General features: G+C 44.6%; 1 protein-coding gene and 1 pseudogene across 1 annotated transcript in view; one reads left to right on the forward strand and one right to left on the reverse strand.

Annotated features, from left to right (window-relative positions):
- LOC124616334 (C-Maf-inducing protein-like) overlaps positions 1-18,322 on the forward strand; it is a 949,846-nt gene that overhangs the window by 576,432 nt on the left and 355,092 nt on the right. The window lies entirely within an intron of this gene.
- On the reverse strand, positions 16,934-17,050 carry LOC124616805 (annotated as a pseudogene).

Consider the following 18,322-nt stretch of genomic DNA (forward strand, 5'->3'; position numbering starts at 1 on the left):
GAACTCCAGCTCGCCTGCATTTTCCTGCTTCCCAAGTTCACTTCGTGTTGTCTTGGTGCTCACAGGGTTCGCGAGCATGGCATTCAGTTCTTTAGAGACTTCTGCAGCCGTCGTCCTCTTATTTTTCGCCACAGTCCTCTTCAGTGACCGTCTCCCAAAAACTTTCGACACATACTTTCGTCCCGGTTGTGACATAGCGTATGATGTTTTCCCGCTTCTTTTTATCCTGTAGAAACCTTCGGTACAGTGCCTCTTGAAACAACGAACACTCGGCTTCCTTGATTATTCAAGCACCCACCATACAAGCACTAAACACTTTGCACACGTTAGAGCTCACTTAGCTCCGACATAATGCACTCACAACTAAGCTCGTCAGACAGTAAATTTGTCACCCCAGTGCGCATGCACAGATGAATCGTTAAGCATTGATAGATGGCGTTGCGATCGAGTCACGTACCCAGCCGCTCACGCATTGCCTCTACGTGAGCATAATGCAGAAGCTATCAATGAGACAGTTACATTTCAAGCGGACATTATAACTAAGCATGTGTAAATACAGGGATGTGAAAGAGTGCCAAAAAGGGGCACTTGTGTTTGGTCTTGCCCATGGCCATATGGTGTGTGAAGTTGCTGCATTTGTCACTCTTTCGCAGCGGACTGTTCAACGTGTCTACAGGCAGTGGTGTAACACAGGTGGCCACGACACACGACGTTACCGTTGTCGTCCCTAAAAGATCCTGACTAAGAGAGATCGGAGACGAGTTCATGGCTTGTGAACCAAAATAGCTTCCAAACCCGAAAGGAAAATATGCAGGGAGCTGTTAGCGAGAGAACATTGCGGCGGTAGCTATATGGAATGGACATTTGGTACCTGTCACCTCACAAGACGACAACAGTGAAGTTCATAGAAGATCGAAGAATACATGACCGTTAAATGAAACAACAAGTTTACTGTTAACAGTCACTGGTTATTCATCTCCATGACGCGTTTCAAAAGTTTAAACCTCCATCATCAGGTGGATTTACATTTTTAGTTTGACATTTGTGTGTGTGTTGTGTTACGGTTTTTTGGAGGAACTTGTGGCACTTTCTCCAGTGGTCACAGGTTCCTTTCGCTGTCGTAACACATTACCATGTTCGCATTTAAATACGTGACCGCTTTTCTGAATACTCTCCCATCATATTACATCTCGATTGGCACGCAAAATCACATGACTTGAATCCCACAGAAGACCTGTGGGATTCGTTGGAACAGCGGGGAAAAACGCCGACATCAGCATCCTTGCAATTTGGTGGAATTGTGCTGTCAACTGGTCAGCGAGTGCCTTCACCTGTACGCAACGTTCTGTAGAGCCTTGCGGACTCACCTCCTAAGCGGATCCAAGCGATAGGGCGGAATTTTTTTGGTCATCAGTCTACTGACTGGTTTGATGCAGCCCGCCACGAATTCCTTTCCTGTGCTAACCTCTTCATCTCAGAGTAGCACTTGCAACCTACGTCCTCAATTATTTGCTTGACGTATTCCAATCCCTGTCTTCCTCTACAGTTTTTGCCCTCTACAGCTCCCTCTAGTACCATGGAAGTCATTCCCTCGTGTCTTAGCAGATGTCCTATCATCCTGTCCCTTCTCCTTATCAGTATTTTCCACATATTCCTTTCCTCTCCGATTCTGCGTAGAACCTCCTCATTCCTTACCTTATCAGTCCACCTAATTTTCAACATTCGTCTATAGCACCACATCTCAAATGCTTCGATTCTGTTCTGTTCCGGTTTTCCCACAGTCCATGTTTCACTACCATACAATGCTGCACTCCAGACGTACATCCTCAGAAATTTGTTCCTCAAATTAAGGCCAGTATTTGATATTAGTAGACTTCTCTTGGCCAGGAATGCCTTTTTTGCCATAGCGAGTCTGCTTTTGATGTCCTCCTTGCTCCGTCCGTCATTGGTTATTTTACTGCCTAGGTAGCAGAATTCCTTAACTTCATTGACTTCGTGACCATCAATCCTGATGTTAAGTTTCACGCTGTTCTCATTTCTACTACTTCTCATTACCTTCGTCTTTCTCCGATTTACTCTCAAACCATGCTGTGTACTCATTAGACTGTTCATTCCGTTCAGCTGATCATTTAATTCTTCTTCACTTTCACTCAGGATAGCAATGTCATCAGCGAATCGTATCAGTGATATCCTTTCACCTTGTATTTTAATTCCACTCCTGAACGTTTCTTTTATTTCCATCATTGCTTCCTCGATGTACAGATTGAAGAGTAGGGGCGAAAGGCTACAGCCTTGTCTTACACCCTTCTTAATACGAGCACTTCGTTCTTGATCGTCCACTCTTATTATTCCCTCTTGGTTGTTGTACATATTGTATATGACCCGTCTCTCCCTATAGCTTACCCCTACTTTTTTCAGAATCTCGAACAGCTTGCACCATTTTATATTGTCGAACGCTTTTTCCAGGTCGACAAATCCTATGAAAGTGTCTTGATTGTTCTTTAGCCTTGCTTCCATTATTAGCCGTAACGTCAGAATTGCCTCTCTCATCCCTTTACTTTTCGTAAAGCCAAACTGATCGTCACCTAGCGCATTCTCAATTTTCTTTTCCATTCTTCTGTATATTATTCTTGTAAGCAGCTTCGATGCATGAGCCGTTAAGCTGATTGTGCGATAGTTCTCGCACTTGTCAGCTCTTGCCGTCTTCGGAATTGTGTGGATGATGCTTTTCCGAAAGTCAGATGGTATATCGCCAGACTCATATATTCTACACACCAACGTGAATAGTCGTTTTGTTGCCACTTCCCCCAATGATTTTAGAAATTACACGGTATTAAATGATGCTTGTAATGAGTTCTTGAGGGGTGGCTGATTTGCTGTCTGGCGAGCTTACATAGAGCACTGTTATAAGCACGCCTGACACTCGCAACGAATTTAGGACATTGCACAGGTGCCGTTCGTGTCAAAGACGACAGCATAACCTGCAGCTTGGCTACCACCTGCATTTTTCACGATGTTTCCCTGTTTTTGTCCGGCCCAGTATTGTTGCCTTGAAAGTGCTGTGGCACCCGTGGACGCGTACACAAACTTGCGCTGTATGTGTATTTATGTGTTTCGATTTATTTATAAAATGGTTCTGCCTGTAATTATAATACCTCTCAGAGCACGATTATCGTAATATCACGTGCAGTGAGTTGTAATCTCACTGTTGATTCGTGCATTATTATGAAAGCTATTGGATATTTCTTTCATTAGTTTCCCAGCTGATAGTGTTTAATGGCGAAACTTCTGCGCAATAAATGCTTTGTTTGTGCTATTCCAGCATCACCCGTTGCCTCGTACCATGGCCAAATAAACTCGCACACTGAATGATCGTGCGGAAATGTGTGAGGGAAGCAAAGGAGTTCGGGGATAACTTAATAATATGCAACGCTAAGCAGGCGGTAACCGTACACACAAAGGCTTCTAGCAGGAGAAAAGCAGGCGTACAGAGGTATATATGATATTGCAGTCCTGTATTATTTTGAATTACGATGCAAAGTTTCGCCGGACATGCATGCATGTCAAAAGGAACTGGCCATTTCAGAGTAACACAGGCACTGCAATATCCAATTAATATGCCGACACCGGTCAAGTATCTTTCAAGTAAAATGTCTAACCGCTACGGGAATATACGTAATGGATGTACGGGTACAGGTTGTTCAAAATGGTTCAGATGGCTCTGAGCACCATGGGACTTAACATCTGTGGTCATCAGTCCCCTAGAACTTAGAACTACTTAAACCTAATTAACCTAAGGACATCACACACATCCATGACAGGGGCAGAATTCGAACCTGCGACCGTAGCGGTCACGTGGTTCTAGACTGAAGCGCCTAGAACCGCACGGCCACACCGGCCGGCCAGTACAGGCTGTAGATGCATGGTTGACGGCATATGGAAGTTTGAGTGTGGACGTGAGTCATGCAGTCATAGCCAAATGGTAAGGCGACCGCTCGCGATAAGCGGGAAATTCGGGTTCGGGTCCCGGTCCGGTATAAATTTTCAGTGTCGTCATTCCATTCTACAGCTGATGATTGTTCATATTCACAATTGCGAATAAATGTAATGTACGCAGGTATATTCCCATCAAGCTACTCTACAGCACTTGGTGGATTGTATCTCACATGAGACTCAGCCTTTCTCTGCTTCATTAGTCGAATCGATAACCTTTAAATGTACATGATTTATCGTGTAATCGTATGATAGTACTGTAGGACCCATCTAATAAATTATCTGTAGCGAGGCAAGAATGTCTGAGTATGCGCCCTAATCTCTATTATCCTCATGACCACTATGCGAGATAAACTATAGAGGTAGTAAAATCATTTCACAGTGTTCTTCAGATTCCAGCTGTCTCTACTCATCTGCCAGAGTTTCTGTCTTAAAACATAGCCTCTTCCTACAAAGTTTGGATTTAAATTGCCTGAGCGTCACTGTTACACCTGCGTATAGGCTACAGCTACCTGTTACGATCCTAACATCATGTTTATGAATTCAATCGATCTCTACTGTCATGCTCCCTTGATAAAGCTCAAGATACTAGAAGGAAGGAAAATTATGCTTTAAAGGCCTCTTTGCCAATTGAGAGGGAGCACGATTTCCGAGTGTGGAAAAATGTGAAAAGAAATCCGCCGTAGCCGTTGATAGGAATCATTCTGGTATTCGTCTTTTTTTAAGGAAATACCATGGAAACGTACATGTGGAGGGCTGGTTGGGGCTCTGAACCGCCATCCTCCCGGGTACACTTCCAGTGTGATTAGAGTCAAGTGTCAACCAAGAGCCACTCCCCCGTTCGGTTCCAAATAATGGAGCAGTGCTCCAGAAGTGGTCGCACTATCGCCTTGCATACCGTTTCCTTTACAGGTGCACGACACTTCCCAGAAACAGACCAACAAATTTAAGTCTACAATTTGCCTTTGTTATTACTGATTTCTTATGTCTATCCCATTTCATATCACTTCGTACTGTTAACCTGAAAATTTGTTGCCGTGTCATAGTGAGAGGCACCCACATGCCTAGCTCATACTGTGGCATCAAGCAGTCAGGCCTGCAAGATGAGTGGTCTGCCAAGCGAGTGGATTCATTCTTATTTATCGAGTAACATGAACTCTCGTACTCACAATTAAGTCACTAATCAACCTCCTGTATGAATAATACGCAACGGAAACTCACATCTGACTATCAGTAATTTGCAGAACTCTGACTGTTCACTACGCACTGGCAATACCACATTTTCTTTTTTCTTTTATTTAACGGCTTTTATCAACACGTGGCCACCGCACTGAATATGAATGGCGCACACATTATAAATTCGGGACATCATGACAACATACAATTCGAAGGAAAAGTCCACCAATCTTTTTCTTTTCACTAACTTATTTATTCCAATCAATTCTATAACCTAAACTCCATCATTTCCTGGTCTTCCTTCGTCATTCGCATCAATCTCGATTGCAGCATACACAGGCCTATCTGTTACATACCTCTAAGACATCTCCACATTATTAGTTCTACTCACCTTTATTTACCACTGTTTCATCACGTCGAATCTCTCTTTATTAATCACACTGCTTCACGTCGCTTCTCTCCTTAAATATCACCTTTATCCACTACTATTTATCACGTCGCTTCTCTATCTACCATCTTTATCCACTCATTAATCATCACGTCGTTTCTGCTTGATCCTTATTCATATGACAAAAAATACGTACATACACCACTCTGTCGACTACTGTTCATGACTCATTCGACCAGTCTATTCCGTCATACTTCCTGACATCCCGGCTGAAAATTGTTATGTTCGATTTGACCCTGCACAACGTTACACACCACAAATAAATACACTGACTATTTACCATAAATTGCCTACTTTCGATCTATCCTTAACTTTTCCATAATTTGATGTTAGAAATGTGATGAAGCCCACGCGATTGTTTTCCCTTGATCGTCTCAATCAGTACAGCATTTTCCTGGACAATTCGCCTCACTCTGAATGGTCCACTATACACAGTAAAGAATTTGCTAGTTAGGAATCTGAGCTTACATGGAAATTAAATGTGTGCAGAGAGTATACAAGCTTGGAGAAATGGGCAGCCCAAGTGTTAGAAACTTAGGTGCTAGTGGCCTCTTTCCCTAACACCAGATTCCGAACAACCATACACTGCACTTCATTATAACTGTCACCACGACAATGACATACTATAGATCAGATGGCATCTAATTTAAAAACTTCGATCACATTACTGATGTTACCTGTAACAGCAGTATAAACGTACCCTATTCCATACAGATCACAATGTTGACTTTTTACATTACGTGTTAAGTACCTGCAATAGTCAAATCACACTAATTAAACTGGACTCATTGGCACTATTACATAACATTTTTTTTTAGCAACTGGTTTGTTTTGAGGAAACAGTCCTTTTACTTTAGTGTTCGAAATAAAAATTTGCAAATTTTGCTCTGAGAGACCAGCCTAACAGATGCCATTACTGGTGTTTTATTCTCTGATCAGAAGTATGGTATTTGCATTCCTACTTATCAGTAGAGTATGTCTGTTACATAGACAATTTTCAGTGCCAGCTGCATGTGTTTTAAGGCAAGATGCTAAGGGCGGATATGTTGGACTAGTTTCTCCTATCCTTCAGTCCATTATGACAAGAATGAAATGCCAGGATTCCATGCTCTCCTGTCATTCTGATAGTTTCTGCCGTTCCTATCCTCGACTCTGTCTGACCTATGAGTCGTGGCTCCGTTTACGATGTTGTTCTCATTACCAAGTTCCTGTAACAAGTGCTGAAATGACGAAGAATCGTCTAAGCCTCTGCCTGCTATCACTATATCTCTGCGCAATTTCACTGGCAACTTCGTCATACAGATCCTAAAGAGCTCCCCAGGTTCGTATGGCACATCCAAATACCTATTTCGTCTCAGCATTTCCTGATAGCACGCCACTGGATCTCTTATACCACCTTCGTTACAATTTGGCATCATCAATATGCTTTGCGTAACCTGGTCCTGCTTACTTTTCGACCAGAATTCATTTAAATAGCCACTACAGTCTTTAATAACTTCCTGCATTTTCGCTCTAGCCTCGTCCCTCAAATGGTTACACACAAACTTCATTTTGAGGAGCGGTCCCCATGATGAAGGTAATGAATCGTGAAATTGAGACAGCCTTGGACTATACCCAGTTGGGTTTGCCACCTGTTTTATCCGACACAACCGTTCTTCTAACTCTCTGAGTTCGTCTTCCTCCTTCTGCCTATTTTCGTTTTTTGAATTTATCTCACTCTCCCTCTGCAATCTACCTGGTGGTGTGTCACCTTCGCTACTGCATGCTAATTGCAACTGTGCTAGTTCTTCACTATGTTTCCTACTTATTTCTAATTGCGCCTCTTTAAGCTGTAATAGCGATTGTATCTCCCCCTGGTTAGCATAAACCTCGCGCTGCATACTGTCAGAGCATGTCTCGCCTCTTATACTGATCTTTTCTACATCTGCACTAATCGTATTCATTCTGACCACTACCTCTTTGATTCGCTCATCCGGCAACACGTCCCTACGTTCTGTAGTATCACTCTCTATTGCAAATATTCGTACCTCCAAATTATTGGCTTTTTCTTTCACGGCGTCACATACTTGCTTCAATGCACCCAGATTCTTCTCCCCCTCATCTAACCGATTGCGGGCAGACGCTCATCGATAAGTGTGTGTAACTTCGTTATTGCCTCTTTATTTCCCTTATCCACTGCCTCCAATCTTTCCTTATTATCTTTATCCACCGCATCCAATCTTTCCTTTTTATCTATATCCATCGCTTCCAATCTTTCCTTATACGCTTCCCATCTTTCCTTATTATCTTTATCAATCGCTTCCAATCTATCCTTATATGCTTCCAATCTTTCCTTAGTCTCCCTATCTCTCTCCTTATTATCTCTATTCATCGATTCTAATCTTTCCTTATTATCTTTATCCATCTTCTGTAAAAACTGCAGTAGCACATTGTCATTTGCTACTTTCGGCGCGCTCACCTCGTTCGCCTGAGAAACCGTAGCTTCGCTAAGGGTAGCTGCACTTTCACCGCACACCTGACCTAGTCCCGGCTCGCCCGCGTCGTCGGGAAAAGCCCCCGTTTGTGGACAAAGCCTGCCACATAAAGGATCACCTAGCCGCGGTCCATTGAACAATTCAGCCCCTTCCGAGTGTTTGCCGTTCCCGCTTATTAGCCCATGGTCGACACCTACTTCCTGCTGCACTGCTACGTTCACCCCAGAATCACTATTCTCCATGGTTACTACACTTTTCGACTGCGACCTAGTTACTACGGACATTACGCAAAAAGAATTATGCAACGATCTTCCAGCCTTGGACGATATAGCAATTAATTACATAAAAGAAATAAAAGATCCTCACCAAGCCAGAAAGAAAATTCCAAACAAACAAAAAATTTTACTTCTTAGCGCTATCACAATATATTCCATTAAAAATATCTTAACAGCAAACCCTAACAGCAAAATATCCTGGCAAAAATATCCTGGCAAAATATCCTGGCAAAACATCCTGGCAAAAAATATCCTGGCAGGGTCGAAATTATGAGAGGCACCCACATGCCTAGCTCATACTGTGGCATCAAGCAGTCAGGCCTGCAAGATGAGTGGTCTGCCAAGGGAGTGGATTCATTCTTATTCATCGAGTAACATGAACTCTCGTACTCACAGTTAAGTAACTAATCAACCTCCTGTATGAATAATACACAACGGAAACTCACATCTGATTATCAGTAATTTGCAGAACTCAGACTGTTCACTACGCACTGGCAATACCACATTTTCTTTTTTCTTTTATTTAACGGCTTTTATCAACACGTGGCCACCGCACTGAATATGAATGGCGCACACATTATAAATTCGAGACATCATGACAACATACAATTCGAAGGAAAAGTCCACCAATCTTTTTCTTTTCACTAACTTATTTATTCGGATAAATTCTATAACCTAAACACACAAATTCTATAACCTACAACAATAACACATGAGAAATTCCGCCCAGTGGGCATGGCTTAACATTGGTGATTCTCTACCTTATGGTCTCGTAATTATTTAAAGCTACAGTGCACTTTCTGGATAGGATGGTGGATCTTTTATTATTTCTCACCCTTCGACTCTCACAATCATCATCACGAAACTTTCCTCCAGACCGAGCAATACAAAAGGAACACGCATAACCCACTAATCTTTTGAAACTACCTTGCTACTCTCCCATGCAAACCACACATACTTAAATTACATGACATACACCACACTACAACATGAAATACTACACAGGGAATAGTCACAACATTATCACTTTCAGCTTTCCCACTTCAATTAATATTTATCCCAGTTTCACACAACACTGCCCCACTTTGTAATTCCACTTTCCTACTATGAACTCTGGAGATATATGCACGTCTTCCTGTGCAATGCAAGCCAAGTGGCGTTGCTGGATAGACGGCCGACTCACCTTGCTTCTCTCTCAGAGTTTGAATCTAGTGTCACACGGAATCATATCACGCAAAGTAATATTAAGAACATATTCATCACACACGCGAGTCCTCAACTGATACCATGGACGAGTACTTCTCTTTATCTTTTGTCTCATACACAGTTTGAGATTCACACAGTACTCACGACGTGGAAGTACTCGTCTCTAATTTCAAGTCCTGCACACGCCATTTCTTAAATATTTCAACTTATTGTACACACGCTAGTAATTCAGCTTAACTTAAGCACACGGGGGTATTTCAACTTATTGCTACACGTGGTTTCATTGTGGCCGTTGGTCACTTCCGAAGATTACTATGATCCCATTAATATTACCTGCCTGACATTTAATTCTCCCCACAAAAGTTCCTGAAATAGAGAAATTATTCTTTCAAACTACTCTTAAATATTCCACATGCATACCATGTCTCCACTCTTTTGTCTTTACGGAGCACAACTAAAACAGGTCTTAACAGCACAAGATCCAGCGGCAGAGTCCTGAAACATGGCCGTTCTTTAGGTCATCTCGCACCTCTGTCGAGGTGGGGGAAGACCATGCTACCGTATTGGTCAGCCACATTTCAGGCGCTCAAAGCTCCGATAAGTTTCATCTCTTTGGTTCCACCAAAGGTGGCCAAAGGATCGTCTCAAAGATGATCATATATTCACATTCACTATCTGCGGTTAGCAGACGACCATACATTCATTCATTTCACAGATCTCACCAAACTGGATGTAGGGATTTATTTTGTGGGAGTGCACATGTGATCAATTAAATAAATAAATTGTCATTCTTTCCCACACAGGTATCCGGCTTCACTGTATTAATTGAAATTGAGTTATTATTAGAAAAAATATGTTGTTCTGACAAAAATAATGAAGTATGTTGTACCTATTTTCACTGTCGGGCGGTACTGTACCCTTTCAATAGGAACAAAAACGTATGTCGGCTTGTAATTATCTGCTTTGATGCCAACGGAAATGCAATGCAAAATATGGAAAATGTTCTACGTGGAACGCGTGGCACAGTGAACACAATTACCATACCACGAAAAGACTGTAACAAGATACAGTACGTCGAACACCAATTACTCCTACTGTTTTAAACCTGTGAGCTTTGGACACTCGTTACCACGTCTGCCTCTCTTATATCTTTAAAAATAACGCTTGGTCACTGCACACATCAGAAACACGTCGAAACTAAGCAAATGTCCTATAACTGCAGCTAGTTATTCTTACTAAGGGTCGCTTGGGGAATAGGGAAGTTGTAGGACATACGAAATCTCGGAATGTAAATCAATTGAGAACACAAAACTTAAATCTAATCAAGTAACAATTGAAAATCAATAATAGAGAGCAACGGTCTGAAAATTGTTGCAAACTAAAATAAAATGTCTCTGAACTCTGTGTGACTCATGTTAAGACTGCAGGAAGCGAAATCAATAAGCATTTCGGGAAATAAGACGAGTTTCCTCAATAACAGGTTGCCACCCAAGATGTGATCGTTCTCTGCTGTGGAGACACCGTGAAAAGCCTTCTGCGGAGCTCATGAGACTGCTGAGCTCCCGGGGCCCAATATCTTCTTGCGAGAAGTCGAATACTTGCCACTCCCAGCGCAATGTACCCTGCTCACAAAGTTAATTATCGCGTACTCGTGACAGAGCGGAAACGAAATCGCAGAGCGATAGGCCACAATCATGCTACAACTCCCAACATTTTTAAATTACATAACAGGCAACAGATGTCTTAATGTGATGATGAAACTGGATATCTCTGGTTCTTTCTCTTTATTATGGCCGTTAGCTCGCGCTTACGTACATTTAAAGAGAATCGCAGTAGTGTACACCCCGAGGAAACACTGTCTCTATCGTTACTGATTTTCTGATCGCCCTCCTGTGACGATTTCTTCCTGCATACAACAACAACAGCGAACAGTATCTACAATTACATTATTTCTTTACACTGCACACTTAAGTGCTTGGCAGACAGTGCATGGAACGATTTTTCAGACTATATATCCACCATATCTCTCTCTAATAACACACAAAAAACATGAACACTTCTTTCCGTACGCGTTCTGACCACGTATTCTTTTATGACGGTCATTTCTGCTTAAGTAACTGGTAGTCAGAAAAATATTTTCTAATTGAGGTGTGAAATCTGACTATTGAAATTCCATGAAAAGATCTCCCCGCTACGAGAAGCGTATTTGTTGCAAATACTGCCATGTTAACTCGCTTATCAAACCCGTGTATGATACAGGGTGTTTCAAAAATGACCGGTGTATTTGAAACGGCAATAAAAACTAAACGAGCAGCGATAGAAATACACCGTTTGTTGCAATATGCTTGGGACAACAGTACATTTTCAGGCGGACAAACTTTCGAAATTACAGTAGTTACAATTTTCAACAACAGATGGCGCTGCAAGTGATGTGAAAGATATAGAAGACAACGCAGTCTGTGGGTGCGCCATTCTGTACGTCGTGTTTCTGCTGTAAGCGTGTGCTGTTCACAACGTGCAAGTGTGCTGTAGACAACATGGTTTATTCCTTAGAACAGAGGATTTTTCTGGTGTTGGAATTCCACCGCCTAGAACACAGTGTTGTTGCAACAAGACGAAGTTTTCAACGGAGGTTTAATGTAACCAAAGGACCGAAAAGCGATACAATAAAGGATCTGTTTGAAAAATTTCAACGGACTGGGAACGTAACGGATGAACGTGCTGGAAAGGTAGGGCAACCGCTACCATTGCTGCACGAGAGACATTCGCTAACGATATAGTGCACAGGATTGATGACGGCGATATGCATGTGGGCAGCATTTGGTTTACTGACGAAGCTTATTTTTACCTGGACGGCTTCGTCAATAAACAGAACTGGCGCATATGGGGAACCGAAAAGCCCCATGTTGCAGTCCCATCGTCCCTGCATCCTCAAAAAGTACTGGTCTGGGCCGCCATTTCTTCCAAAGGAATCATTGGCCCATTTTTCAGATCCGAAACGATTACTGCATCACGCTATCTGGACATTCTTCGTGAATTTGGGGCGGTACAAACTGCCTTAGACGACACTGCGAACACCTCGTGGTTTATGCAAGATGGTGCCCGGCCACATCGCACGGCCGACGTCTTTAGTTTCCTGAATGAATATTTCGATGATCGTGTGATTGCTTTGGGCTATCCGAAACATACAGGAGGCGGCGTGGATTGGCGTCCCTATTCGCCAGACATGAACCCCTGTGACTTCTTTCTGTGGGGACACTTGAAAGACCAGGTGTACCGCCAGAATCCAGAAACAATTGAACAGCTGAAGCAGTACATCTCATCTGCATGTGAAGCCATTCCGCCAGACACGTTGTCAAAGGTTTCGGGTAATTTCATTCAGAGACTATGCCATATTATTGCTACGCATGGTGGATATGTGGAAAATATCGTACTGTAGAGTTTCACAGACCGCAGCGCCATCTGTTGTTGAAAATTGTAACTACTGTAATTTCGAAAGTTTGTCTGCCTGAAAATGTACTGTTGTCCCAAGCATATTGCAACAAACGGTGTATTTCTATCGCTGCTCGTTTAGTTTTTATTGCCGTTTCAAATATACCGGTCATTTTTGAAACACCCAGTAATACTGTTGACTCTACCTCATAAATCGTTTATATGCAGAACATTCTCAGTCCTGTTATGTTTGTATTTCTCTCGGACGTCCAACGAAACATATTTTCGACAGCGTAAACTTGCTCCGCCTCCCCCGTCGTCTTCAGTATGAATATCTTTGTTTCATCGCTCCTCCTTCATACTCTTATCGCTCCCTACGCTTTCCGTGACTGCCCGGCATTGCGCCGCGTCGGATGGAGTGGTAGAGGGCGCTGCCGCCGAATGTTGGGCGCGGATTCCCGTCCCTCATTGCTTGTGCCGGCCCCGTCGCGTACTGAGGGCGCTCTCGGCCGACGTCACGACTTCAGTTACCTGAGTGCTGGGACCCATGTTTTACGATCATTCAAGCCACTGTCGTCGTTGATCAGGCTCTCGACCAGCCTCCTTTAGAACTCAGTCCCAAACGGCGAAGTCCATATTTCATTGAGTTTCCTGTGGGCTATGCAGTGTTCCGCGACCAAAGATTTTGTTAAAATTCCTGGCACATTAAAACTGTGTGCCGGACCGATACTCGAACTCGGGACCTTCGCCTTTCGCGGGCAAGTGCTCTACCAAGTGAGCTACCCAAGCACGACTCACGCCCCGTCCTCACAGCTTTGCTTCTGCCAGTACCTCGTCTCCTACCTTCCAAACTTTACGGAAGCTCTCCTGCGAAACTTGCAGAACTAGCACTCCTGAAAGAAAGGATAATTGCGGAGACGTGGCTTAGCCACAGCCTTGGGGATGTTTCCAGAATGAGATTTTCACTCTGCAGCGGAGTGTGCGCTGATGTGAAACATCAGTGGTTACCCGCGAAAGGCAAAGGTCCCGAGTTCGAGTCTCGGTCCGGAACACAGTTTTAATCTGCGAGGAAGTTTCACATCAGCGCACACTCGGCTGCAGAGTGAAAATCTCTTTCTGGAAAGATTTTTTTGCTTGCTTGAGTTCATTGTTTGTGTGTGTGTGGGGGGGGGGGTGGGGGGGAGGGGAGGGGGGCGAGCGAACGAGCTCTCCTCGACCATCTGCACAGTCTGAACGACGTATGCCGTACCGCATTTGCATGGAATATGGTTAACGCCCAGTTTACGGAACTCCAAGTTGTATTTCCCTGTACCTCATAGGGCACGTATTTTATGAGATGGACGGAAAACGCTGTTGTAAAATCCAGTTTTGCCGATTTTGTTTTCTTTCGGTGTAAGGCAGGATGCGCCATTCCATTATACTCCCCATCGCATTGTAAGCTGAAGCGCCAGAGAAACGGGTATAGGTATTGCGTATTCAAATACAGAGATGTGTAAACAGGCAGAATACGGCGTTGCGGTCGGCAAGGCCTATGTAAGATAAAAAGTGTCTTGCGCAGTTGTTAGATCGGTTACTGCTATTACATTGGCAGGTTATGAAGATTTAAGTGAGTTTGAACGTGATGTTATAGTCGGCGCACGAGAGATGGGACACAGCATCTCCGAGGTAGCGCTGACATGCGGATTTTCCCGTACGACTATTTCATGAATGCGCTGTGAATATCAGGAATCCGGTAAAACATCAAATCTCCGACATCTCTGCGGCCGGAAAAAGATCCTGCAAGAACAGGACCAACGACGACCGAAGAGAATCGTTCAACGTGACGGAAGTGCAAGCCTTCCAAAAACTGCTGCAGATTTCAGTGCTGGGCCATCAACAAGTGTCAGCGTGCGAACCATTCAACGAAGCATCATCGATATGCGCTTTTCGGAGCCGAAAGCCCACTCCTGTACCCTTGATGACCGCACGACACATCTGCACGCCTCGCTTGTGCGGTAGCGTTCTCGCTTCCCACGCCCGGGTTCCCGGGTTCGATTCCCGGTGGGGTCAGGGATTTTCTCTGCCTCGTGATGACTGGGTGTTGTGTGATGCCCTTAGGTTAGTTAGGTTTAAGTAGTTCTAAGTTCTAGGGGACTGATGACCATAGATGTTAAGTCCCATAGTGCTCAGAGCCACGCCTCGCTTTGGCCTGTCAACACCGACATTGGATATTGGACTGTTGATGACTGGAAACATGTCGCCTGACCGGGCGAGTCTTGTTTCAAATTGTATCGTGAGGATGGACTGTACTACTATGCATACTACTTCATGAATCCATGGACCCTGCATGTTAGCAGGGGACTGTTCAAGCTGGTGGAGGCTCTGTAATGTTGTGGGGCGTGTGCATTTGGAGTCATATGAGATCCCTGATACGTCTAGATACGACTTTGACAGGTGACATCTGCGTTAGCATCGTGTCTGATCACTTGCATCCATTCATGTAAATTGTGCATTCCGACGGACTTGGTCAATTCCAGGACACCCCACAAATCCAGAATTTCTACAGAGTGGCTCCAGAAACATACTTCTGAGTTTAAACACTTCCGCTGGCCATCAAACTCCCCAGGCATTAACAGTATTGAGCATATCTGGGATGCCTTGCAGCGTGCTGTTCAGAAGAGATCTCTACCCCCTCGTACTCTTAAGGATTTATGGATACCCCTACAGGATTTATGGTGTCAGTTCCCTCCAACACCACTTCAGACATTAGTGGATTCCATCTCATTTCGTATTGCGGCACTTGTGCGTGCCCGAGGGTTCCCTGCAAGATATTATGCAGGTGTACCAGTTTCTTTGGCTCTTCAGTGTGTTTTATGGGCTGATACCTTCTGTCCGAAAGAATATAGAATTTGTCTCTCGCAGCATCCGTTCTTCGTTAGTATGTCGTTAAGGCGGTAGGCTTTCTTCGTCTGGTATTGCCCTCTCGACGAGTGTGGCTACGTACTATCTGCCCAAGTATCTAACGGCCATATTAAGGCCAAAAGTCGGTAATCGTCAGGCTCACGCCGCGTCGGGTGGAGTGGTGGAGGGCGCGACCGCTGAACATTTCATTCAACGACTGCAAGAACTACGAACTGCGCCTTCGAACCCAGTAGATTATAGTGGTACTTGATGTGGTCTCCATCACAGTGCTGCTTTCCGATTCCCTGTAGCTGATCAGGGAGAAATCCAGTCCCAAAACGACTAACTTCTTCGAATTTGTCCTCACATCTACATGACTCTCCAATGGCGACCATTATGAACAAACGAGTGGCGTCACAATTGGATGCGCTCAGCCACCGGTCGTGACAAACTTATTCACGAAGAATTTGAAGAAAAAGCTTTAGGGAGAGCTGTACTGAAGCCTACTTGCTTTTCCAGATATAGTGAGAAAACGTCTGTGATGAGCTACGCAGGAGCGAGGGGCTTCCTATTTCAGAAGTTTGTACATCTGAGCTGCTTGCTTCTCAGCATACAGTTCACCATGGAAAAGAGAATAGCGAGCTTCCCTTTTCGGACCTAGCCAAGCGCAAAGCGGACGGTATTGTACGGCACAGTGTGCACAGGATACAACTACACTTTTTTGTATCACCACGCCTCCATCTGGCATTGTCCTTCACAATGTAAAGGTGTACTATGTACAAAAATCGACAGGGGCCATGCAGAATCGGACGAAGAAAACCTACCAAAGGAGTGCAGCAGCCTTAAAAGCACTCCGTCTTCAGGCCACAAGTGGCCCATCGGGACCATCCGACCGCCGTGTCATCCTCATCGATGATGCGGATAGGAGGGGCGTGTGGTCAGCACACCACCCTCCCGGTCGTTATGATGGTTTTCTTTGACCGGAGCCGCTACTATTCGGTCGAGTAGCTCCTCAATTAGCATCATGAGGCTGAGTGCACCCCTAAAAATGGCAACAGCGCATGGCTGCTGGATGGTCACCCATCCAAGCGCTGGCCACGCCCGACATCGCTTAACTTCGGTGATCTCACGGGAACCGGTGTATCCACTGCGGCAAGGCCGTTGCCTGCAGCAGCCTTAAGGATGTACTCAAAAAGAACCGACACGGCGGGAGACAAATCCGACGTGCTTTCAGACGGAAGGTACAGGACCAGCAAACAGAACACAACGAGGAGAGTAAGACAATGTCGTACCTTCAGTACACTGACAAAGTATTGAACAAAGTGGCAGAATATCTTGGCTCGACATAACATTAACTGTGTTTTCCGCTCGTCTCAGAAAATGTGTACTTTATTAGGTACAGTGAAATATGACTGAGGTCTCCGTAAATCGGGTTCTACTACATCCCATGCAAACGAGGTAAGGCATACATCAGGCAGACTCTGCAGACAGTTGAAGAAAGGTGCCAAGAGCGCAGGAAGATCAACAAACGGAAGTGCTAATTGTAAGACAGACATCTTCGTTTTGGGATTGTGTGTTAAACGAGGCTGTTGAAATACAAGTAGCCCATGGCCTGATCAAAAGAGACAGTTGTTTGACTCTTTGTAAAATATGGGACACTCAGCTGAAGTCACAACGTCGACCGTGAGCGACTTCCGCAGCCAATGGGAGCGGTAGAAGCACTGAGGGACGGACCCTCGCCCACCGTTCGGCGATCGCGTCCCCCCACCACTTCAACAGCCGGGGAATGCGGCCACTTAGTGGGGGAAGGGGTGGTGAGCGATAAGAGTATGAAGGAGGCGCGATGTAGGAGACACGTTAATTCTACAGGCATCGCCTGCAGATGACGGCAAGGAATGCTGTCGAAATACCTTTTTTCGTAAACGACTGCACTCGGATGGACACCCAACAGCTGTATAAACAGTTGATTCGCCAGATTAGCTTAAGATCACACAGTCTTGTTAAGCTTCATTAGGGCACGAATGACGCTGCATTATTTTACGTTCATCATTTACTGTTGTAATGTAGTCAACTCAATGTCACAACAAGAGATGTGCGGTATCAGTAGGTATTGATATTTACACCCGCTAGGAGCCGAGAGCGCCAACGCGCTGTTTCCTGAACTCGGGTAGGCGCGCCGGCCCCGAATCGAATCCGCCCGGCGGATTAACGATGACGGCCGGTGTGCCAGCCAGCCTGGATGTGGTTTTTAGGCGGTTTTCCACATCTTACTAGGTGAATACCGGGCTGGTCCACACGTCCCGCCTCAGTTACACGACTCGTAGACATTTGAAACACATTCACACTATTTCACGATTTACACTAGGCGCAGACACCTGGAGTACACTAGTTCCGTCCTGGGGTGTATGGGGTGGCGGCAGGAAGTGCACCCGGCCACC

Source organism: Schistocerca americana, chromosome 5, assembly GCF_021461395.2.
Source record: "Schistocerca americana isolate TAMUIC-IGC-003095 chromosome 5, iqSchAmer2.1, whole genome shotgun sequence".
NCBI lineage: Eukaryota > Metazoa > Arthropoda > Insecta > Orthoptera > Acrididae > Schistocerca > Schistocerca americana.